The 26362-nt window shown below is 39.5% G+C and overlaps 1 pseudogene; it reads right to left on the bottom strand.

Annotated features, from left to right (window-relative positions):
- Positions 1 to 543: 543 nt before the first annotated feature.
- The window catches only part of LOC129685037 (GAS2-like protein 1), a 144230-nt pseudogene continuing 118411 nt past the window's right edge, over positions 544 to 26362 (bottom strand).

Genomic DNA, 26362 nt, shown 5'->3' with positions numbered 1-26362 from the left:
TTCTGATCCTAGTCTATAAGGTCTCATCAGGAGTGGCTGCATTGTCATCTTCTGTGGCCTGGTAAGGCTGCTCCCCCCCTCACGGGTTGGTGATCAAAGAGCAGGCCACTGAGTTCATGTCAGAGACAGTCCCTGATCCCATTACTAGACAACCTACTTGGACACTGAACTGCCATGGACTACATCTGAGCAGGGGTTCTAGGCTATATCCATACAGGGTCCTTGGCTGGAGTATGAGTCTAAGAAAAGATCACTGTGCCCAGATTTTGTTTTCTCTCCTTGTGGATCTCCTCTAAGTCTTTCTATCTCCCACCTTTTTCATAAGATTTCCCGCACTCTGCCCAAAGTTTGGCTGAGTCTCAGCATCTGATTTGGTACCCTACAAGGTAGAGTCTTTCAGAGGCCCTCACATGTTTTAAAACCGAAGCTGGAACAAAACTTTACTGTCAAGGTTCTGCTTACTAGACCACAGGTCCTTAGGACACCCGGCTGGCCCTGTCTCCCCTAAGACATTCAATAATATTAGTAATTAAAAACCAATGCTCATCCCCCAAACCAGAATGAACAACAGGTTTCCCATTGTGCCATATGATCCCGTGGCGTCTGGTCTGATAAAGTCTTGTGCTCAAGAGGTGGAAGGGGGAAGATCCCCGATGCAGAGGGTAGATTAAGGCTACAAAGAAAATGGAATGGAGTGTGGGTGTAGCAGTGAGTCCACCACATTGAAGAATCTGGCTCGGGCCTTGGGGTGACCTACTGCAAGGCATGCTGAGCCCTGAGCTTTATGGGTCCTGATGGGTGGCAGAGTCCCCGAGCAGTAGGCATGCATGAGGGTTTACAGTCTGGCTGTGTGTCCATCCACCTCCTTGCCCAGGTCAGTGAGGGTTCTGGGCCAGCCAGAAAACAGTTTGTATCCAGCAAACCTCCTACAGCAAGGCAGGGGCTGCCTTTATTGGAAGAGCTCGACAGAACTTGCCTGCTGGGCCCAGACAGCCATTGGCTATTGGGCCTGATTCCCTGGGTGGGCCCCACTTGATACCCATGACACTGAGTGATGAAGATAAGGAGCTGGATGAACAGTAAGCAGAGTCCAGAGATGGAGGGCCAGGGGCTGATCCCATAGGGTTGTGTGGCGGTCAGCTCTGGGCCTGGGATCAGGCCCCTGGAAGGCCAGGGTGCTAGAGAGCTGGAGGCACTTGGAGTCTGCGGGGTACTCCTTGCAGAATCTCCTGATCCCCCACCACTCCTGACCCGGGCCACCCATGAGTGCTGCCAGTCTTGTTCCCTGCCCACCACCAGTAAGGCCTGGTCCTAGAGGCTCTGGCTCCAGCGCTGTGCTAGAAGCCTATGACAAAGTGTCTTGGCGTCCCAGAGCCATGTCGGGCTATCTCTGGTGAGTTCTCCAGACTGGCCGTGAGGGGCTGCTTTCTTGGGGAGGCCAGCACACTGGAGGTCAGCCGGTGGTTGGGCTGCTCCCTTGGAGAGCCAGTGGCCATCGCTGCAGGCACCCAGGGGCCTCTCTGGGCAGAGGAGGCTGAGCAGTCACTGTTCCCCTACTATGGACTGGAGCCAGGGCAACTGATCTCAGGGCCTGCACTCAGGCCCCTCTGTTGTGCTTCACAGGCTGACGGGGTCACTTCCGCCTGGGAGTCCTGCAGCTAACTCCCAAGAAGTGTGCTGCTAGGGCCTAGGGATGGAGCTAGGAGTGGGTGATAACCCATGTGAGGGGAGAAAACCCCTGTCCTTTGCTGGGGCAGATGGTGGGCAGTAGAGGAGCATCGGCAAAGGTCATGTTTGTCTAGGCACTGTCCCAGTGGGTCCCAACCGCCACCTCACATACATCATCTCTTGGATCTTCGGCATCCTCATGAAGATGAGCAAGTTGGAGTCTCCCACCCACTACTTCCTCTCCCAGACCTCGATCATGGGAAACTGGTCTGGGCAGGTACAACCGCTCAGGAGCTTCCTCCCTAGCTCCTGAAAGTTTCGAGGGTCATTGATTGTCATGTGGGGTGCGCACGTGGGAACCCCTTTGAGCAGTGACAATTTCAGTGGCATCCTCTTCAGCAGCAGGGACACTGGGGACCTGAAGGGCTGACGAACCTCTGGCTCCATTTTCTGCTCAAACAGTACCAGCCTCGGGGCTACCAGGCCTCGGTGCACCCCACACCAGGCCACCTCCAGCAGGCACAACACATGCTTTTCTCTTTCTTGCAGTGCCAGGTCCTCTGTCTCAAACATGAGCACTTCAGGCACGTCGTGCTCTGCCTGACACCAGCCGATGAAAGTGGCCACTGTGTCCTGGGCCACGAAGGAGCTGGGAGTCACATTGGGCAGTTAGGCAGGCAGGAGCCAGAGCCCAGGCAGCTTCCATGACAGCGTTGGCGTGCCTGTGGCCAGCCCCGTGAGGAAGCCATCAACACTGCCAGGTAGACCTAGATCATACAAGGCATTGAGCCAATCGGCCAGTTCTTCCCTCATGGCTTCCATGTAGGCCTCACTGGACTGGAAAGGTTGCACACTCTTGGCTGTGGAGACTGTGATGCCCGCCACTGGGTTAGCTATGCCCAGGGCCAGTGAATCGCTGGTTCACCCCTCCGCCCTGGGGAGCATCGCACCTAAGGGACCAGAGCCAGGCCTCCTCGCTAATGCACACAGGCACCGCCCAAGTTTTATTAATTGTATTTTATTATCTATTTATCAGATGTGGATGTTTGTAATGTTCCAAATTTGGGACATAAAATGAAAGTTATCATATTTTATTCCTCCACATATTTTCATATGACATGTGTTTATCTCCCTAGGCTATGTGGAGTGTTTTTGTTTTTTTTTTGTTTTGTTTTGTTTTTTTTTTTTTTTTGAGGTTGAAGTTAGCTCAGTATGTAACTCTTTGAAGGGCTGCAAAAGAGTTTTCCATGTTCTACAGTCTCATCTGCACAGGGTGAGGCTTGCCTTTTCTTCACATTTTCACCAACATGTGGCATTGTCTACTTTTTAAATTATTCCTAGTCTAGTAGTTGTGGATGGGCAGTTAACAGTAGTCTGATGATGTTGTCAATCATATGCTATTTTGCAAGGCACCCATACAACCTCATTGAATATTTTGAATAAACATTTTGACTATTCAAAAGTAGCTTGTGCTGTTTAAGTTTTCATTTCATATTTGTTATAGTGGTTATAAATGAAATTAACAAACTAAATCTGAAGTAAGCATCAGAATGGAACAAATATTAAGGTGTGAATAAATGAAATAGATAACAAACAAAAGCAATAATTAATGAGTGTAAACCTGACTGGAAAAATTGAAAAGACTGAAAATAATTGTGCTGTACTATGAAAAAAGACAATCAGTGAAGATTCAAACTACCCGTATATGAATAATAACAGAGTATTTCCACAATAAAGGAGAATTTTCCTAAATAATTATAAAACAACAAAATAATTACACAATATGAATTGGGAAATTTTCTAAAAATAAAGCTCTAAATATAACTTGATAAGAAACAGAAAATCTGGAAATGCTTATAAAAAGTGAAGAGACAGAAATAGTGACTTAAAAATCCCTATAAATAGCCAGAATCTGGAAACAACCCGTATGTCCCTCAGAGGAGGAATGGATACAGAAATTGTGGTACATTTACACAATGGAATACTACTCAACAATTAAAAACAAGGAAATCATGAAATTTGCAGGCAAATGGTGAGACCTAGAGAAGATCATCCTAAGTGAGGTATCCCAGAAGCAGAAAGACAGATATGGTATATCTCACTTATAAGTGAATACTAGAAATATAATATAGGATAAACATAGTAAAATCAGTACATCTAAAGAAGCTAATCAAGAAGGAGGACCCTGGGTAAGATGATCAATCCTCACTCAGAAAGGCAAATAGGACCGACATTGGAAGAGGGAAAAAACAGGGAAGAGGACAGGAGCCTACCACAGAGGGCCTCTGAAAGGCTCTACCCAGCAAGTTACCAAAATATATGCTAAGACTCATAGCCAAACTTTAGGCAGTGTGCAGGGAATCTTATGAAATAAGCAGGAAATAGAAAGTCCTGGAGGGGACAGGATCTCCACAAGGAGAATAACAGAACCAAAATATCAGGGCACAGGGGTCTTCTCTGAGACTGATACTCCAACCAAGGATCATGCATGGAGATAATATAGAACCCCTGCACAGATGTAGCCCATGGCAGCTCAGTGTCCAAGTGGGTTCCCAAGTAAGGGGAACAGAGACTGTCTCTGACATGAACTCAGAGGCTGGCTCCTTGATCAAATTCTCCTGAGGGGGGAGCAGCCTTACCAGGCCACAGAGGGAGACAATACAACCAGTCCTGAGAAGAACTGATATGCTAGGGTCAGAGGGAAGGGGAGGAGGACCTCCTCTTTCAGTGACCTGTGGAGAGGCATGGGAGAAGAAGAGGGAGTTAGGGTGGGGTTGGAAGGGGATGAAGGAAGGGGCTATAGCTAGGATACCAAGTGAACAAACTATGATCATTAAAAAATAAATTAAAAAATCCTTATAAAGCTTTTTTAAAAAATGAATAATTCTGTGGGTTTAAAAAAAAGTATTGTTTGTCATGTATACAGTGTTCTAACTGCATGTGTGCCTGCACACCAGAACAGCATACCAGATCTCATTATAGATGGTTGTGAGCCACCATGTGGTTGCTGGAAATTGGACTCAGGACCTCTGGAAGAGCGGGTTGTGCTCTTAACCTTTGAGCCATCTCTCCTGCCCCCCTCCCAAAGCTCTTAATAGCTGGTTTGTGCTAATATTTTAAAAACAAAGAATAAACTTAAAAAAAAAATCTCAAAATACAAAATGAAGAAAGCAATTTTAACTCATGTGTGAAGCCAGAATTATTTACTTTTGCTACCACAAGAAAGATACAGATTAAAATATTTTTATGACTACAGACAGAAACAGCACCAAATTATGCTCGCCAACCCAACCTAGCAACATATGAAAGAATTATACACACCATGGTCTTTATTCCAGGAGTGCAAACTTTAACATCTGGATATCAATTGAGTAAGTCGCTGTTAATAGGATAAAATTAAAAAAAAAAAAACTGCACAATCTCAATAGATCAAGAAAAAGCATTTGAAAGACCAATCAGCTTCTTCTGCTTAAAATAAAAGAAAGAAACCACACTCACAAATTAAGAACAAAGAGAAATTTTCTTGACTCTTGCATTTATTAACACAGCACTGTTAATCATGGCACCAAGACCACAGAAAACGATCTTTTTAATTAATGATCCTAGTATTATTTGGGTATTTGAGTGAAAATAATAAATTTAGGATTGTATCTTACCAAATATAAAATTTACCCAAACAAAGATATGCAAGGGCATATTAGCTAAAACCATAAGCCTTTTCAATAACCATATGGATAAAATAAAATTTTATTACCTAAAGTTAGATGAAGATTTTTTTTTGCATATGACATCGAAGTCTATGCTTCTCCAAGTGGTCAGCCCTAAACACATGTACATAAAAGCAACACTAAATCAGCTCAATAGGTAGTACATAGATAAACTGTTTGTACATGTATTTATATATGTACCAATAATAATTATAGAAGAAGAGGTCATGAATTTGAGAGGACATAGAGGGACATGGGAGGAGTTGGAAGGAATGCTAATGATGTAAATACAGAATTATGTATGACATTCTCAAAAATAAAAAATAAAAGCAAATCTACCAAAGAAAATTAATTAAACTGAATTTCATCAAAAAATTTAGTTAAGATTTGGGTGGTGCATCCAAGGTGGCAGCGCTGAGAGGACACTGTGTCTGAGGAGCAGGACAGCAGTGACTGCACAACGACCAACAGACCAAACTGTGGGCCTTAAAACAACAGCGGCTTTGTTTCCCAGGTAAGAGGAAACCCCTCTGTGTGGGAAGCAATCTGGTCCATTCTCAGGTCACCCAGCTAAACCCCAGAAGAGTTCCCAGTCCGAGGAGGAGCCAGGTCGCCAGCCCAGAGCCACACACCTGCGTGCTCTGATCACCATCCCAGACTGAACTGTGGGCCCCAAAGCACCAGAGACTGGGTTTCTGTGTTGGGAGGAAACCCCACAATGAAGAAAACATCAGGTTCAACTCAGAGCACCCAGCTGAACTCCCCACTCCCGAAAAGTTCTCAGGAAAAGTTCTAATATCCAGAATTCACAAATAATTGCTCAAATTAAATACCAAGCCAATAAAATTACCAATCAACAAATGGGCAAATGAAATGAACAATTTTTCTTTCTTTTTTGTTTTTATTTATTTATTTTTTCCAAGACAGGGTTTCTCTATGTTTCCTTGGCTGTCCTGGACTAGTTTTGTAGACCAGGCTGACCTTGAACTCACAGAGATATACTGCTTCTGCCTCCCTGAGTGTTTGGGATTATAGGCATGAGCCACTATGCCCGACAAACTGAACAATTTTCAAAAAATAAAAAAGGAAAGAATAGGAAACCAAGTTAATGATAGTGACTGCCTCTGCTCCCCTTACTAGAGAACCCACTTGGAGACTGAGCTGCCATGGGCTACATCTGTGCAGGGGTTCTAGGTTCTCTTTATGCATGGTCCTTGGTTGATTCATTAGTCTCTGCAGGCCCCCACTGGCCCAGACTATTGCAGGGGCAGTCACTGTCATGAACTCATTTTCCTGCTCTTTGATTGTCTCCCCCTGGGGAGGTGGCCTAATTAGGCCACAGAGCAAGAGGATCCAGACAGTTCTGAGGAGACAAGATAGGTAGGGGTCCGATAGTAGGGGAGGAGGACCTCCCATATCAGTGGACTAGGTGAGAGACATAGCAGAGGAAAAAATAGGGAGGGTAGGACAAGGAATAGATAAGGGAAGGGGCTATAGGCAAAATACAAATTGAATAAATTATAATAAATAATAATATTATTATTAATGAAAAACAAAAGAGAGAAATGCAAATGACCAATAAATATTTTAAAAGGTGTTATATATCCCTAGGTATTAAGAAAATATAAATTATAAATTTCATCAAAATTAAGGGGAATATAAATTTTTTCCTATACAGAAGGTAAAAAGACAACTCACAAAACAAGAAGTGTTCATCAGTTATGCATACTACTAAGGGTTCATATCCAGAATAATAATTCTTAAAACTCAAAAATGAATGGACTAATACTATAATTGGTAAAGATGGACAAAAATATTTGAATGGGGATTTCTTTAAATAAGATATATAAATGGCTAGCACTATTTGTTAAGGGAATAAAAATCAATTTCACAAAAAAATCAATTTCACAGCTAGTTACTACTGTACATCTGCCACAATGGTGAAAAAAGACAGACACTAAGAAATGTTACTGAGTATATGTAGGAAAATGGGTTTCATGCATTTTAGATATAATTATAAAATCATGGGGACATATTACAAACTCTGACAATTTCTCAGAGAATAAAAAAGATCAAGTTATTCTGTGACCCAGAAATTCAATTCCTGGTAAGAATCCTCACACAAAAATAAAAATTTGTTCACATGTAAACTTACATTGTAACAAAAGCAGAAAAGCATCACTTATAATGTCTCCAGGCTGGAAAAGTCCCAAATTCCCACAAACTGATGAATGAATAAATAAATATTATTAATCCTCAAATGGAATATTATTTAACAATAAAAAGTACAAATTTATACTATGGCAGATGAATTTTAAAGATGTGTACAGTGATGGCTCATTGGTTAAGAGCACTGCCTCTTCTTCTCAAGGACCAGAGTTCAATTCCTGGAACCCTTATGGTGACTCACAACCATCTGAGACTCTAGTACCAGGTCATCTAATGCCCCTTCTGGCATATCCTGGAACTGCAAGTACACAATGCACAGACATACATTCAACTAAACACTAATACACATAAAAAATAAATAAAATATTAAAAATGTACAGAGAAAATAGACACAACAGGCTACTTATTATATATATATATATTATATTATATATATATAATAATTCCATATATTGTGCACTCAGAGAAAGTAAATTCATTGAGACAAGACGGTATACTATTGTTTTCCTGAGGGAGGAAAGAGAGAATGGGGATTTAAAGTAAATACACACAAAGGAATACTGATAGAAGTATTCTAACTGATTTATCATAATAATTATATTAATTTGTAAATTTAGGATAAATTATTGAACTACTTTAACACTATTATACTTTAGTCAAAATATAGCTCAGTAATGACACCAGGAGGGTTTGTATATATAAATCTTCTGTTCCATGTGGCTGCCTAATGAGTTCAATGTTAGTCTGCTGTATCTTAACTAACTTTTCTGTAGGAGGCATGTCAGGAAGAGGGGCTCAGAATCTTGATGTTTTAATCAAAATTAACAATTGCAAATTCATGTGCCTGATTTCAATCCATCCATCTGATGTCATGGAATGCAGAAATTTATTGTTTTAAGAGCTGGATTATCTTGTTCCAACTCTACAGCTTTATCCTATCAATTGATAGTTTTATGAAATATTTAGCTTGAATTATTTCCCGATTTATTTTGTGTTATCTTTTTGCTCCACTTCCAAAATTATTATTAATTTAGTCACACATAACAGGAGCCATACTTTGGATTTTCAATCCCTGAAATTTATTATGTCTTTTTTTTGTAGTTCTTGGAATCATTCCTAGAACCTTACATATGCCAGGCAAATGTTCTACCACTGAAGTATAGCCCCATATCAATTGAATCTTAATATCTATATTCACTTGGGAAAACATTTTAGATATAATATTCTGGCAGCATTAACTTGATACGGCTCATTTCTTCTGTAATATTAGCACTGATTCCAACACCAGTGTCATCCCTCATTAATTTCTACTGGCTTCTAATTTTCTTAATTATGCATCACAAATTTGTGCTGTGTGTGGCTAGTGACTTTATTGTGTAGCAGATATTCCAGATAATGTACTATGGAAGACATGCAAAATCTTCTATGATACTTTTCTCTTTGATCTTGCCATTTTCCATGTTCATTAAGCATAGCTCAGTTACTAAGACTGAGTGAAGAACCATTTCCAAAAGGAAGAATATTTACTGTTGCGAAGGCATCTGCTTGCCACAGATTGTTGTTAAGGTTAAACTCAAAACAAAAATATAGTGAAGACATGTGTGCTATGATCTGCTATACCTGCTATACTATGCATACTTGCTATATATTGGCCACTTATATCTTCTACTTTGCCCTTTGGTTCCACAGTGGAGAATCATCGTACAAAAGGCCTTATATTCAAATGTTTTCATCTATGTAGAGCAGAAGCTCTTACATTTGTATATCTACATGGTCTAAGCAAGTGTCCTCCTCAAGAACAAGTGTGGGCCCAGAAAACTATTTACAACTTGGACACAGATCCAGGGACATAAGACAATGTGGTGGGAATTGTAGACCATACAATATTCTATGGCCTTGTGTCATCTGGCAGGAGGAGCTGGACCAGCTGTGTGTGAATATGAATAGGACACTAAGACAGAGATTAACATGGTGAGAATACATAGCATCATACAATGTCCAAGACCTCCCACCTTTCCGTGCTTGCCATGGAGACCACTTTGGGTAGGGTGCTTTTTATATTCCCAGCATCCCACAGGCTTTTGGTGGAACTGTATTTCCACCACTGTTCACCCATTTTCCATTTCTACTCACATCTGGTACAAGTGTACTTTCAGTCAGATGATCTATGAGTTTATCTGGCAGGATGAGCTTGAAGGTAGCTCTTACTCTTTCCCTGGTTCAAGGTCTGGCTGTGAAGATTATGCAGCAAAAATCACACACTCCCATCAGTAAAAATAAACTAAATGGAAAATCAATAAATGACTAAAAGAGCACATGGAAAAAAGTTTCAACATCCATAACCACCAGGGACATAGAAATCAAAACTATATAAGGAGTCCTTCTCAATCCAATCAGAATGGTTACCATGATGAAAACAAAGCAACAACAACAACAACAAAAATTACAAATGCTGGTGAAGAAAAAGGAAGAAGATCTCTTCTACTTTGATGGTGGGAAGGCAAATTGTGTGCAGCTACTATTTCAATCAATATTGCAGTTCTCAAAAGGCTTAAAGTGGAACTACATATAATTTAGCGATATCATTCCTGAGTATACAGCTAAAGGAATCAAAATCAGCATACAATATAAATACCTGCACAACCATGTTTAATGTGGCACTTTTCCCAACAGTCAAGCCGTGGAACAGTCCATGTGCCTGTTAAAGATGATTAAATAAGGAAGCTCTCTGTCTCTATTATTCTATCTCTCTTTCTTTGTCTCTGTCTCTGTCTCTCTCTCTCTCTCTCTCTCTCTCACACACACACACACACACACGCGTGCACACAAGGGAGAGCTTTTACTCAGCCATAAAAACACGAAATTATAACATCAGCCAGAAGGTTGATAGAACTAAGCATTATCATAATTATTGAAATAAGCCAGTCTCATAAATACAAGCACCATGTGTTTTCTCTCCTATGCATAATTCAAAAGAAAAAAAAAAGAGGACTACTATTAGAAACTATTGTTAGGAATGTGTAAATAATAACATGATCAAAATACAGTCTACTCACATATGGAAATAGCATAATAAAATATATTACCTGATACATTAATTTGTACAATTAATGTATGCTAAAAATAAACCAACAGAAGACTATAGATTGCTGAAATGCTATGCAGACACTAATTGTTCAGAGAGCACATAAAATGCACACGACTACACAGACATAGTTACCTGATTCATGATAAAAGCGAGACTATACTGAGGAAAGAATGTTCAACTTCTAAAAATGAGAAAAAGTTTGTGACACATTTATGTATAAAAAAAAATTCAAAAGGAGACACGAGTAGGCCCGATGAAATAATTAAGCTGGTTAAATCGCTTATAAGGGGGAGAGTTTGATCCACAGAACTCCCATGTAAAAAACAGGCATGGTGGCAATGGTAGCACATGCTCATAATTCCAATAGGGGAGATAGCAACAAGTGGAGTTCTGGAACTCAAAGTGCAGTGAGTCTTGCTTACTGTGTGAGTTCCAGGCTAGACAGAGTTCTTTGTGTCTGAAAAAGGTGGTGGACAGTGTTTGAGAAATGACAGCTGAGACTGTCTTCTGGTCTCCACAAGCAGACATAACCTTCCACCCCAGTAGGAAATGTCTTACTGACTTTGTGAGAGGCAACAGTTTCTTTAATAGGACACACCAAATGGAATAAAAAGCATCAACACTGAAAGGAACAGTATTAAACATGTAAGGCCTCTTTTCATTAAGAAAGAAAACAAGAGCTATGCATTTGAATGTGTATATCCAATAAAAATTTTTAGCCAGAATATAGAAAAAATGTCTACATCTCCATAGAAGAAAATGACAAAATGCCGTCTAAGATTGGCAACAAGCAAGTATGAAAATAAATGTGTAGCAGAAATAAATAATAAACAAGTTCTTGTTCTCATTATTTGTAAGGACTGGTAAAATGAAAATTAAAGCTATATTGTTCTGTATTTGTCTTACATCTTAATAGCTAAAATGAAAACTACTGAAAAAATATCTTTGTAAAGATGAGTAACCAGAATATCATATACTGTCTATATATATTATACATATACAAATATGTAGATATAATGACTATGTAACAATGGCTTATGTAACATAAATTTTTCACAATCTATGAAGCAGCAACTTTGCTCCTAGGAAATGATTTAGCAGAAGTGCACCAGAATAAATGTATATGTGGTTACAGTATCATTATTCATAATAGCTCAAAAACTTGACATTCTCCAAATGATTAAATAAATTGTGGTATAGTCATTCAATAAAATATCATACAACAAATAAAACAGAAGACTATCTAAAATACATGAATTTTACCAAAGTGTGCTAATCAAATAAGTCATTCACAAGATACCAAATATTATAGGAACCATTTTATATGAAGCTGGAAAATAAGCAAAAGTAATATATGAGAAATGTCAGATTGGTATTAATTCTTTAGAAGTTCAATAACCTTAAGCAAGAATGATGAGTGATTGTGGGATGTGAAAATATGCTGTTTGTCATTACTGTTGCACGGATAATATACATTGTAAATAATTCAACCTGTTGCAATGTATAATTTATTCAGTTTTCTATAGGTTATGATTTAGTAAACTTAAAAGCATAACTATAAAAACAGTCTGGAATCAGCCAAAGACCCTGGCAAATTCTAAAGTGCTTCTACAGTAGTGTCTGAAGAGATTGCCACAAAAGTGGAAAGCTGGACTGAAAAGTAGGGTCAGGGGAACAGATATAAAACTGAATTAGATACATGAATCAAAATTTTCCTACCTCAAGATCAGAGGACTCAATAAAAAAAATGTACCCACGATAAAACTTGGACGTGAAGATGTATAAGGGGAATTTGAGACCTTGAACCAATACATTCCCCTTATGCATCTAGATCAGCAAAAATAGCCTTCCTATTCCTGCTCTTTTAGCTTGCTTGAAGACAGAGAGTTTCCCATTTGGAGACCTTGCATGTGCATTACAAACCCAGGATGCTTCCATGATGGCACATTCAAGACTGATGCTCTCATTGTTTCCACACCAACTTATAAAGTCAAGTCTCTACTCTCAAAAAATATTAACAAAGGAAGTGGAAATGCATATCAAATATGCTGGCATAAACCATGGAAACATATATGGCAGTGGACACTACGGTTCTTCATGGGAACTGGGAATTAAAAGGGAAAACTACTGACATGACACCACAGTGGGATTGCAGCTCCAACATTCCCTTCCTGCAGGAGAATGACTGGTTGGCTAACTACTTTGCTATATAAAGGCACTGAATTTGTATCCCAAGTTGCTCAACTGTGACGAAACCCAGTATCTGTAGCTGCCATCTGCTCCTGAAGTGTCACACAGTGGAATTCAGGAACAGGTGAACTAGAACTCTTAGGCTGCTACTGCGGCTGTTGCTGTGTTGTTAGTTATCAATTTTTGTACTGACTCACTAAGTCTTGTCTTCGTTTGCCACCTGTCGAAAATGACATCTTGGTGTGCTGGCTTGTTCATTTTCTTTATAGTAAAGCTGTTTCATACCCTCCTATTAGGTTTATACATGTACTGACATAGAAAACTACCAATACAGATAATGCCTCTATGGAAGAGAAAAGACAACGACGCTCAGATCAATTCACTGATGTCAAGAGGGAATACATTTTTTCCTACAATGGAATAAGAGGAAGTAAGTGGGTATTCCTTTATACTGAAGTGAGTTGATGGCTAGTCACTGAGTATTGACAGGTCATATTTAATTAAGTTGTCCAAATGATTTTTTTTCTCCTGAAAAATAGGGAACAAGGACCTTCAAAAATGGCAGGCAGGTTGAGATCCAGTCAGTACATCTACAAGAATTGCTATACCATCACATGGTGAATGGTAGTAGGGGAGCTTTCTCATGCAAGACCTCATGATACATGAAAAACATTCTAAACATGGCCTGCTGCTTTGAATTGTTGTTTCAATGAAATTATGACCAACTTATAATGAATACAAAGGAAATTGTTTAAAATAGAGTAGCTGAGCCAGGTGTGGTGATGCATACTTGTAATCCTAGCACTCCAGAGGCGGAAGGGGAAGGCAGAAAGAGCATAAGTTTGAGGTCATACTGGGTTATAAATGAGACTGCCCCCCCAAAACAAAATTATATGAAGCAAAATACAGTATCCGATCATGAATAGAGTGACAAGCCTGATGATGATGAGCATAAATAGATTCTGTAGAATAGGTCCCAGCCATGAATCAATGTGTGTTTGACTATAAAGAGAAGATTTTAAGCCCCACTTGACGGCTCCCAGCTGTAATTCTAATATGTTGGAGGCCGAGGCAGGAGGATTGCTGCAAATTGGAAGTCAACACAGTGAATTCCAGAACATGAGCTACAGAGTCTCTCTCTCTCTCTCTCTCTCACTCTCTCTATAGTTCTGCCTGTATCTGTCTGTCTGCCTTCTCTCTCTCTTTATCTCTCTCTCTTTCTCTCAAACACACACACACCTTCAAATCAACTCCAGTCACTAAATAACCAAAATAGGATTTATTAAAGAAAAGATTAATGCACTGAGCACTGAACCAGTTTTCTGGTAGAAGTTGTGTAGATAGGGGAAAAAGGACATGAACAGGCATGTCTGTCCAGCTACAACAGAAACTATCCCTGTGAAGCCAAATTGCTCTCTGGAGGTCAATCTCTTTTTATAAGACTAAGAAACCGACTGGCTACCACGGGTGTGGAGATTGGCTTGTTTGTTATGCTCTCAGCCAAAAACATTTTTCTTTCAAAAACATTTTTTAAGATAGTCTTTTTTTAACTTTTATTAATTACATTTTATTCACTTTGTATCCCCCCATAAGCCCCTCCCTCCTCCCCTCCTGATCCCACCCTCCCTTCCCCTTCTTCACTCATGCCCCTCCCCAAGTCCACTGATAGGGGAGGTCCTCCTCTCCTTCTTTCTGATCTTAGTCTATCAGTTCTCATCAGAAGTGGCTGCATTGTCATCTTCTGTGGCCACAAAAACATTTTTTTTCACCCTGGCCTTCACCTGGAGACAGAAATAGGCAAGATGTTTTTTTTTTTTCCAAGTTCATTTCCTTTTGTTTGTGTGAGGATCATACAGATAGGTGGTCGAGGTAAACAAGTTTGACTTATGCATGAACCTCTTCATTGTATCAAGGTGCTTTGCTCTATAAAAAGGGATTATTGGAATAAACTGGTGTGTGACAGATCTACTGGCTGCCCTCTCAAACAGATCCCATGTGTAGTGTGTTGGTTTATCAATTTTTCTTTCAATCCTCACTCCTCACTCAAGAATTGTTCAGCTCTGCTGGCAACCACAGGTAGTGCAGGACTGGACCTCAGTTCCTCCACCTACACAGTATTAACTCCTGAAATGGAATGTAGGCCTTACCTATAGGAGTTTATGGTCCATTACCTAAGAGGACCATAGGATTATTAGTAGGAAGATGTAACACAACTATGTAAGGAATTTTAGTAGCTCCTGGGGTAATTGATGCAGATTATGAAGGGGAAATAAAAATTATGACACACTATCCAAATGGAATTTCTGTAATAAAACAATGTCAAAGATTAGCCCAATTAATATTAATTCCCCAAGTTCAGACAAAAAATGCAAGTAAGAAGGATAGGAGAGGAGATGCAGATTTTTGATCCTCTAATACTTATTGGATAGAAGCTATCAGTCCCAATCGACCTGAACTAGTGTTACAAAGTAATGGAAGAAAATTTACAGGGTTATTGTATACAGGAGCAGATACCTGTCTTAACTGCTAATCAGTGGCCTATGCATCAGTTGGCCTAAACAATCCTCCATTACACAATTACAAGGGACAGGACAAAGCCAATGTCTTGAACAAGATAGTGTTTAATTAAGTTGGAAGGATGAGGGAGGACATGAGGGAAACTTTAAACCATATATTGTTCCTAGCCTTCCTGTTAACCTGTGGGGTAGAAATGCAATGACTAACATGGGAGTGTATCTTTACAGTCCTACTAATGTAGTTATCAATCAGATGCTTAATCAAGGATATTTACCAAATTCAGGATTAGTAAAATTTGACAAGGCATAGCTGAGCCATTAATGCCTACCCCAAGAAATGTTAAAAAAAAAAAAAGGTTGGGTTATTTTTAGAGGAGGTCACTGAACAACATGTACTGCATGCAGATCCAATATCATGAAAAATGGATATTCCTGTGTAGGTGAATCAACGTCTTTTTTTCCCTTGAGAAAATTAACACTGCAGAGCAGTTAATACAGGAACAACTTGATAGTGTCCATATTGCTCCATCAAACTCACCTTGGAACTCCCCACTCAAGAGCTGCCAACTCTGTCGGCAGGCTCTGGCACATGAGACAAATTTTTCTTCAACAATCATACTGCCTGAGCTTAAACCCATCTATCCTCACTTGAGGATCATGCACTTAGAGTGATTCTATAGGTCTATCTGTCCCCAGATGGACCAAGAGGTCATACACCACATGCCTCTGTAAGGGTAAAATGATGCAGATCATAAATGTATAAACTGAAAACTACTTTGGCTTATTTGGATGATAGTAATTTAAAAAAAATGATATGTAATGTTTTCTTGGGGGTCAAGGACTACTTGATTTGTAAATGTAGTAAAAGGGTGACCAAGATTAATAGTGATCATTTCTGTTTGGAGTAGTAGACTGAGGAACACTAGGGCAAAAGGGTCAAAGAATATGGAGACCTGCCTCGTAAATTACTTATTTAATGCTGAAAATCTGAAACCATTTCTCTTTTTCATCATGCTTATCTTAATTATATAATACAATGAGGGAGACTCTGAGGGATTGCTATTACTGTTACTTGATTTCAGTCACTGTGCATAACAGGCCATAAAGAAGTATCAGTTCACAGAGTTTGTAAAGCCTGGATTATTCTTCCAGTGGTCTAATCACTGGACCACATTTTACAAAATCCATGATGCATTTTGAAAGGGTCTGGATACTGGTGTAGATGAGTAAATAGATGGGGTATTAGTAACCGGATTAGGAGGAACATGTTATGCAGTCATTGAGGGAAAACAATAACTTGATCACTTAGTGAAAGAACAACAACTTAAGTAGCAGGAGTGGAGCTCCTGAGACCCTTAGATAATAGAAACTGGAGAGGAATCAGTGCTGTGTATCAACCTAGACCCAGCACCATAGATTGACAACCATCACTGTGCTCTATTTGCTTGTATCCAGTGGCATCAGTCACTTACTGAAGCAGAGGCTTCTTACTGATACTGATGCAATACAGAAAAAGAAATTTCCCAGGGCCATGGCTAGTAAAGGTGGAGAGTTTCATTCATCTACATGTAGACCAGTATGAAATTGTTTGTATGTAACTAATATGAATCTACAAATTCAACTGCTGCAACAGTTACTTATGCTATCAATGCTGCATCTATTCAATGTAAGTATGCTCATGTGGTGACATAATATCAGTTTGTGTTATCTACTAGTGTATGATGGAGAGTCAGCCACAAAGCATCTTTTTGTTGCTGATATGTGTCTATTTTATCTTCTACATTACTCCTTGAAACTATTTAATGTGACGCCACCCCTGTAAGCTGTTGAGCTGTCCTAGCCAGAAAATGGTTCCATACCGCTGATATCATTGTGTTTTCCCAGAAACAAAAGAAATATTCATGTAACTTTTAGATCCTGTTAATCTCTCAGCCTTGTCAACCTTTGTCACTCAGAACTCACTGTGAACTTATGTAATGGATACATACATAAGAAATATTTAGTTTTAAAAATGCTTTACAGAAACTTTTCAGTTTCATGAGGTCTCATTTATTGATTGTTGCTCTTAGAGCCTGTGCTGTTGGTGTTTTGTTCAGGAAGTTGTATCCTGTGCCAATGAGTTCAAGGCTCTTCCCAACTTTTTATTCTAAGCAGTTTAGTGTGTCTGGTTTTATGTTGAGGTCTTTGTTCCACTTGGACTTTAGTTTTGTGCAGGGTGATAAGTATGGATCTATTTGTACTTTTCTACATGTAGACATCCAGTTGGACCAGCACCATTTGTTGAAGATGCTGTCTTTTTTCCATTGAATGGTTTTGGTATCTTTGTCAAAAATCAGGTGTCCATTAGTGTGTGGATTTATGTCAGGGTCTTCTATTCGATTCCATTGATCCACCATTCTGTTTCTATGCCAGTACTATGCAGTTTTTTAGTATTGTTGCTCTATAGTACAGCTTGAGATCAGGGAAGGAGATACCTCCTGAAGATCTTTTACTGTAGAGAATTGTTTTAGCAATTCTGGGTTTCTTGTTATTCCATATGAAGGTGAGAATTTTTCTTTCAAGGTTTGTAAAGAATTGTGTTGGTAATTTGATGGGAATTGCATTGAATCTGTAGATTGCTTTTGGTAAGATGGTCATTTTTACTATATTAATCCTGCCAAGCCATGAGCATGGGAGATCTTTCCATCTTCTGATATATTCTTCTAATTCTTTCTTCAGAGACTGGAAATGTTTTTCATACAAGTCTTTGACTTGCTTGGATAGGTTCACACCAAGGAGGAATATGCCAAGTTTTCCAACAATTTTTTTAAACCTCCCACACCTCTGAGGAAAGTAAACTATTTTTTATTTTATTTTTAATTACACTTTATTTACTTTGTGTCCTCCCTCTAGTTCCCTCCCTCCTCCCCTCTCAATCCCTCCTTTCCTTCCCCTTCTCCACGCATGCCCCTCCCCAAGTCCACTGGTAGGGGAGGGTTTAATTTTCTTCCTTCTGATCCTAGTCTGTTAGGTCTCATCAGGAGTGACTGCATTGTCTTCCTCTGTGGCCTGGTAAGGCTGCTCCCCCCTCAGGGGTAGGTGATCAAAGAGCCAGCCACTGAGTTCGTGTCAGAGACAGTCCCTGTTCCCATTACTATGGAAAGTAAACTATTTTTAACTCCTTTAATAACTGAAAACTTTATGATAGTACATTTATGATTAAAATATGTAACTAAGGTTATGTAAGGAGCAATATAGAGTCTGCATGTTGAATAACAAAGCAAATAAAGTCAAACTTATACAGGAAATGATACAATTCATTACAAATTTCTTTCAAGCAGACTTAGAAGAGTATTTCATTATAATTTAAGTAACTGCCTATCAAAAACACTAAACTATATGGCAACATAATCATGAAATCAATGAAACAAAGTAGACAGTCAGAGGATGAGAAATAAATCCAAGTGGAAATGGTACACCTAAAAAAAATGCTCACTGGCCTGAAGAATCAAGTGAGGGAACTACTTCCAGAACTACAGAGCAACACATCCAAAACACAATGAAAACGTGGTTCAAAATAAACCTGTGGAACTCTGGAAATTCACAGCTGGTTTTCCAGTCATTCCAACAACATTTATTGAAGACAAGTGGCAAATCAAATGGACAGTGAACTGTTCTGCATTTTAATTTGCTGTGTTATAATCCCTTGCACCACAAGTTCAAGGGAAGTGCTGAATGCTTGCTTTGCAAGTATGTGACTTGAGGAGTTTGTAGCCTGGACCAATGGAAATGTGGAAATGAAAAACAACAAAGTCAAAATCTCAACACCACCTTATCCTCAGATAATGATCATTAATTCGCACATCTGACATCTTTCTGCAGTACTCTTATTATTAGTGTAATGTCATTTGGTCTTCTTTAGACTTGTTGCTTTGCAAAGTCACCCATTCTCAGGATGTCTGGATGAAAAAATTAAAAAAAAAAACAAATTTGGCAGCATTTGCTAATGCTGCACCTTAGAGAGATGGAAATACTACCTAATGCTAAGTAGAAGCTGCAAAAAAGCTTAAAATGAAAAATCTTGGGGGGGGATTTCTATAAGATGCTTTGAAGAGTTCCAAAATAAATGAGATCTGGAAGGTTGTAACTGTGTGCATGTGTGTGTGTGTGTGTGTGTGTGTGTGTGTGTGTGTATGTGTGTGTACATCCAAAAAGTACCTGAGAATGGCCTAAGCTGTAGCTTAGAGCTAGCACCAGTACTCTGCACAAAAAGAGACTAGGCTGAGGCAGAGTTATAAACTGCCTGACTGACCACAGAAAGCATTTCAAGACATACTCACAGAGCAATCACGGGGTAAGAGCTGGAGTATTATTAGTGTAACACATTTACTGAAATGCTTCCAGTTATTAGCTGGACCTTTAACTGCCACTGAGGCTGCATCACCAAAGGTCCCTTACAGTGCCAAGCATCAGCTTCTCTCCTTGAGCCCTTTATGCTTTCAAAACCAGTATCACTGGGTGACTCTTACCTACCAAATTCAGCTGCCCGCTGGAGGTACAAACCTTGGCTGCCTCAGGAGTGCAGCTTCTGTGTGCTGACACTCCGAAAACCCTTCACAGAAGATTTTTACCTAAGTGATGCCAGTCTCTTTTTTTTTAGTTTATTTTTTTACTATTAATTACACTTTATTTATTTTGTATTCCCTCATAAGCCCCTGCCTCCTCCCCTCCTGATCCCACCCTCCCTCCCTCTTCCTCATGCATGCTTCTCCCCAAGTTCACTGATAGGGGAGGTCCTCCTCTCCTTCCTTCTGATCTTAGTCTATCAGATCACCTCAGGAGTGGCTGCATTATCATCTTCTGTGGCCTGGTAAGGCTGCTCTCCCCTCACTGGGAGGTGATCAAAGAACAGGCCAATCAGATTGTGTCAGAGGCAGTCCCTCCTCCCATTACTATGGAACCACTTGGACACTGAACTATGATGTGCTACATCTGTGCAGGGGTTCTAGGTTATCTCCATGAATAGTCCTTGGTTGGAGTATGAGTCTCTGAGAAGTTCCCTGTGCTCAAATTTTCTGGTTCTGTTGCTCTCCTTGTGTGGTTTCCATCTTCTCCAGCTCTTACTATTTCCCACTTCTTACATAAGATTCCATGCACTCTGCCCAACAGTTGGACATAAGTCTCAGCGTCTGCTTTGATAGTCTGCAGGGCAGAGCCTTTCAGAGGCCCTCTGTGGCAGGTTCCTAACTTGTTTCCTGTTTTTTTCTTCTTCTGATGTCCATCCTCTTTGCCTTTCAGGAAGGGGATTGAGCGTTTTAGTCAGGGTCCTCTCTCTTGCTTAGTTTCTTTAGATGTACAGTTTTTAGTAGGTGTATCCTATGTTATGTCTATATGAGTGAGTATATACTGTGTGTGTCTTTCTGCCTCTGGGACAGCTCACTCAGGATGATCCTTTCCAGGTCCCACCATTTACCTACAAATTTCATGATTTCCTTATTTTTCATTGCTGAGTATTACTCCATTGTGTAGATGTACCACAATTTCTGCATCCATTCTTCAGTTGAGGGGCATCTGGGCTGTTTCCAGCTTCTGGCTATTACAAATAAAGCTGCTACAAACATGGTTGAACGAATGTCCTTTTTGTGTACTTGAGACTCTTTTGGATATATGCCTAGGAGTGGTATGGCTGGATCTTGAGGAACTGCTATTCCTAGTTGTCTGAGAAAGCACCAGATCGATTTCCAGAGTGGTTGTACAAGTTTACATTCCTACCAGCAGTGGAGGAGGGTTCCCCTTTCTTCACAACTTCTCCAGCATGTGTTGTCACTTGAGTTTTTTATTTTGGTCATTCTGATGGGTGTAAGGTGAAATCTCAGGGTTGTTTTGATTTGCATTTCCCTAATGGCTAATGATGTTGAGCATTTCTTTAAGAGTTTCTTTGCCATTCAATATTACTCTGCAGAGAGTTCTCTGTTTAGCTCTGTTCCACATTTTTTAATTAGATTGCTTGGTTTGTTGCTTTTCAGCTTCTTTAGTTCTTTATATATACTGGATATTAGTCCTCTATCAGAAAGAGGGTTGGTGAAGATTCTTTCCCAATCTGTAGGCATTCATTTTGTTTTGATGATGGTATCCTTTCATTTACAGAAGCTTTTCAGCTTCATGAGGTTCCATTTATTGATTGTTGCTCTTAGAGCCTGTGCTGTTGGTGTTCTGTTCAGGAAGTGTCTCCTGTGCCAATGAGTTCAAGGGTATTCCTCACTTTTTTTTTCTAACTGATTTAATGTGTCTGGTTTTATGTTGAGGTCTTTGATCCACTTGGACTTTAGTTTTGTGCAGGGTGATAAGTATGGATCTATTTTCATTTTTCTACATGTAGACATCCAGTTGGACCAGTACCATTTGTTGAAGATGCTGTCTTTTCTCCATTGTATGGTTTTGGCATTTTGTCAAAGATCAGGTATCCATAAGTGTGTGGGTTTATCTCTGGGTCCTTTCTTCGGTTCCATTGATCCACCATTCTGTTTCTATGCCAGTACCATGCAGTTTTTATTACTGTTGCTCTATAGTGCCAGTCTCTTCTTAATCGCCACTGATTTCTCAGTCAGCTGATCAGGAAAGCAAAGGGTTCACATTAGTAGTTCTGGTCTCTTGCTAATCACAGCTGATTCTTTAGCCTCAGCTAACTAGAACCAGAACCTTAATTCAAAATGGCAACTTTCCCTGATACCATCTTTAAATTTCCTTCTGAAACTTCACAAGCCAGGCCTCTATCTCTTTCATTGCTCTCTACATTCTTATCTTTCAAGCCCCCACAAGCAGCCACCCAAGTATTGAACACTTACTGGTTTTTCTTGCACAAATTTCCAAAGTCCTTCCATGATCCTCCCCAAATAACATGGTCAGATCTGTCACAGTCATACCCCATAATCCTGGTACCAAGTTGTCTTAGTTAGGGTTACTGTTGCTGTGATGAAACACCATGACCAATGGTAACTTGAGGCGTGTGCTAGCTATTCTTAGGTCAACTTGACCCACACAAACTTGAGCTTTCTGAAAGGAGGGAATGCTTCCATTGAGGGAATTCTCCAAATGAGAAAATGCCTCCATAAGATCTGGCTTTGCAAACCTATGCCTAGTCTTATTGCATCTTGTTATGTTATGTTCAGTTGATATCCCTGGGAGACCTGCTCTTTCCTGAAGGAAAATGGAACAGCAGTGGATCTGGGGGAGCAGGGAGATGGTGGGGGACTGGAAGGATGAGAATGACAGGAGGCTGTGGTCATGATGAGGGAAGAATAAAGAAAAAGAAATAGATCTAGCTATAAGGCATTTTCTTAATTAGTGATTGATGGAGAAAGGCTCAGCCCATTGTGGGTGGTGTCATCCTTGGTTTTGAAGTCATGAAGTAGTCATAGAGAACAGCTAAGACTTGGCACTGTGACAGGCTATTGGCTAAGGTGCAACCAGGTAGCAGTTAAAGGTCCTGGATTCAAAGGGTAATGCAGAGAAGTTGAGGTTTGATACCATAAACAGAACCTTTGAGATGCTATAGGTGAAAGGGCAGGAAAGTTGCAGCAGAGGGCCCCAGCAGCCATGGGACAATCAACAAGGATGGCAGCAGTGGATTGGAGCCAGCTGGACCCTGGAAGACAAGCTGTGTGTGCTGCAGAGGGTACACAGTAGAAGTTACCCAAATCCCTTAGAGGAACGCAGAATATCATGAGTGGACACCAGACATTGGACATTGTGTTGTTTACACTATTGGAGTTTGGTTTTGCTTTGATTTCATTGAGACTGTGCTCTGATTCTTCTCTCTCGAAGTAAGAAGGTATTTAATTTAATATTTATTTTTACAGGATCCCAGCCAATTATGGATGATGCCATCCCTGGGCTAGTAGTCCTGGGTTCTGTAAGAAAGCAGGCTGAGCAAGCCATGGGAAGAAAGCCAGTAAGCAGCACTCATTCATGGCCCCTGCATCATCTCTTTCCTCCAGGTTCCTGCCCTGCATGAGTTCCCATGCGTGACAACCTAAGATCTATCCAGAGAGGACCCATGAAAAGCCTTGTGCATATGTCTATTTGTAATTACAGCACTGGGGAGGCAGAGACAAGAGGATTTCTGAAGCTTACAGACAGGCAACTAACTTAATCAATGAGTTTAGGCCAGTGAGAGATCAGAGTTCCAAAAACTATATATATATATATGTCTTCAGAGGAATGATATTGGAGGCATACTTCTGGCCTCTGAATATATATGCACACATGTAAGCGTGCACACACACACACACACACACACACACACACACACACACACACACGATATTTATCCCAGGAATGTAACATTAGTGATGTTGTGAAAATCTGCCAATGTAAATTGACAGAATGTAAATTGAAAGAAACCTCATATCCATTAATAATTTCTTTAATTTTCATATAGATATGGTTAGTTGAGTAGAGTCTTTTTAGACTCCTCAATCTGAAGTTTATTCTGGAAACCCTGCTAACATTTGGAGATATACCAATCAAGAAAAAAGAAAAAAGAACAAAAGAAAGAAGAAAGAAAGAAAGAAAGAAAGAAAGAAAGAAAGAAAAGTGAAATGAAATGAAATGAAAAGCTGAAATTACCATAGTCTTGTAAAATGTATTAGGAATATGGTTGCACTTTCCACAAATAGTAAAAGGACCATAAGATAGTATTATGAATAACTGCATGACAGCAAATTTGAACATATAGCTAAAATATTAAGAAGCAAAAACCAATGAATACACTGAATAATAAATAAAATGAAACAGGGCTATTAATAATTAGAGGCATTGAATAAGCAATCAAATATCACTTCAGTGGTGGATTTTTTACCAAAAATTGTAAGGAAAAATTAACACCAATACTTCTAAAATTCTCTCATAAGGAAGAAAGTATAACAGACATTCTAATGAAGTCTAGGAAACCATAGTTACTCTGACACTGGGGCCAGGTAAAAGCATCAGGAAAAGGGAGCAATACTTTATAAATGCAGATGTAATGATTATAGCATATATACCAGCAAATAGAACACAGCAGAATACAAATAGGGTTTCTATCAGAGTCAAGAAAAATCATGAATCACAGAAAAACAAAGATAGTTCAATGTTCAAAAACTAATCAGCACAACACACCATTAAATGAGAAAAGGCAGGAAGCAGTAATTCACACCTTTATTCTTCTTAGCACTCAGGAGACAGAGGCAGGCACCCTAGTCTGATCTATATAGTGAGTTCCAGAACAGCCAGGGCTACATGTGAGAGACACTGTTTCAATTAACCAAATAAATAAATATAGATGGAAAACAAAAACAAACCACCACGCAGCCTTCTCCACTGATACAAAAAGAGCTGGACATTATCAATCAATAAATCCTTCTACGTGAATAAAAAAGAAACATGCAAATTATGAAAAGAACTTCACATCATTGAAGCCATTTAAGATAAACTCACAAGTAACATGACAGTGACTGCCAAAAGCCTAAAGCTAGCTTCTATTTTATTTTTTCATACACTATATTTGATCATATTTTCCTCCCACACTCCTCATAGACCATGCCCCCTTTTTACTTACCCAATTTCTCTTTTTAATATTAAAAATAAAAAAGAATGGATGATGCTCATATTTTAAGTGCGTGAACTCCCCTTCACATCCTCATCATGTGGTTCACAAACACCTGTAACTCCAGATCCTGGGAGATTCCACATTTCTAGCCTTTCTAACGAGGTACTGTATGTATCATGGTAGATGCATACAGGTTAGTATGGGTACCTGCACATACCCCTACACACATGCAGTAATTGAAAATAATAAAACAATTTTGAATGTAACAACTAAATTAACAAGATGTCACCTTTCACCCATTATATTCAAAATTGTACTGAGTATTCTAGTCATGACAAATAGTCGATAAAACCCAATAACAGGGCTTAAAATTCTAAAGAGTAAAGTATGCTTTTTCTCTAGTCACAGGCAAAATGAATCTTAGATGTGGAAGATTCCAAGCAAAAGAATACTGCCTAAAATGTATGAAAATGTTCATCATTTCCTTTCCATATTGGACACAGAAACCAACAATTTCTTCCTCAGCCCAGTCAGAATGTACACTCTCAAGAAACAATCACACATAAACCTCATAGGAACAAGAATGTTTGGACAGCACCCTTACACACCGCTAATGGTAACGTAAATAAGAATAGCCGCTTTGAAAAGAAGCATGGAAATCACTACACAAATTAGAAGAATATTTTTCTAAGTCTTACCTCTCTAGCTTCTGGTCATATGCTCCCAAAGGAACACAGATCATTTTACAAGAGAGGCAGATCCACAACGGTAGTTATTGTGGCAATTTTCACAAAATCAAGATAGACCTTGAAGTCCAAAAATAGGTGAAAAAAAATGTGATCTATGTATGCACAATGGAGACTCAGCCATAAAAGGAACAAAATTAGATCATTAGTTGGGAAATTGGTGAAACAAGATCATCACATTAGGAAATTAAGATTGTCTCAGAAGACAGTCATATCATGTTTTCTCTCATAGGCAGAATCTTAATTGCAATATAATATAATTAAGTCATGAAAGTAGGAGGGGGGATATTTGGAGGATGGTAGGGGACCAAAATGAAGAAAGGGGCAAACAAAAGAGAGTAATTAGAGGAAAAATTAAGAAGGTTTTTCACATAATGGAAAATATATTTGTGCTAAGTGTATGGGTAGTTGGGATTGTTCTGTGTGTATATGAACACACATGCGCACACACATGCACACACGTGTGCACGCACACATGCAAGCCCAAAATCTAGACAATGTGTTTGAGAGAAAACCTGTATACACCTACCATGATACGTACAATACCTCGTTAATATAGACAGTTTTTATGCTTTTGTGTAAGGTGAGAATACAGTTTTTAGACAGAAGATTATCTGTCCTCTGACGCCCACAGTGCAAAAACAAACCCTCAAATCTGAGGCCATTTGTGTTCTGGGAGCAAAATAGTCCATAATCACACATTCAACTTT

This window comes from Psammomys obesus, unplaced genomic scaffold, assembly GCF_907164565.1.
Source record: "Psammomys obesus unplaced genomic scaffold, mPsaObe1.curated_primary_1811, whole genome shotgun sequence".
Lineage (NCBI taxonomy): Eukaryota > Metazoa > Chordata > Mammalia > Rodentia > Muridae > Psammomys > Psammomys obesus.
Note: the sequence above shows the minus strand (reverse complement) of the source record. Positions and strands in the feature narration are given on the sequence as shown.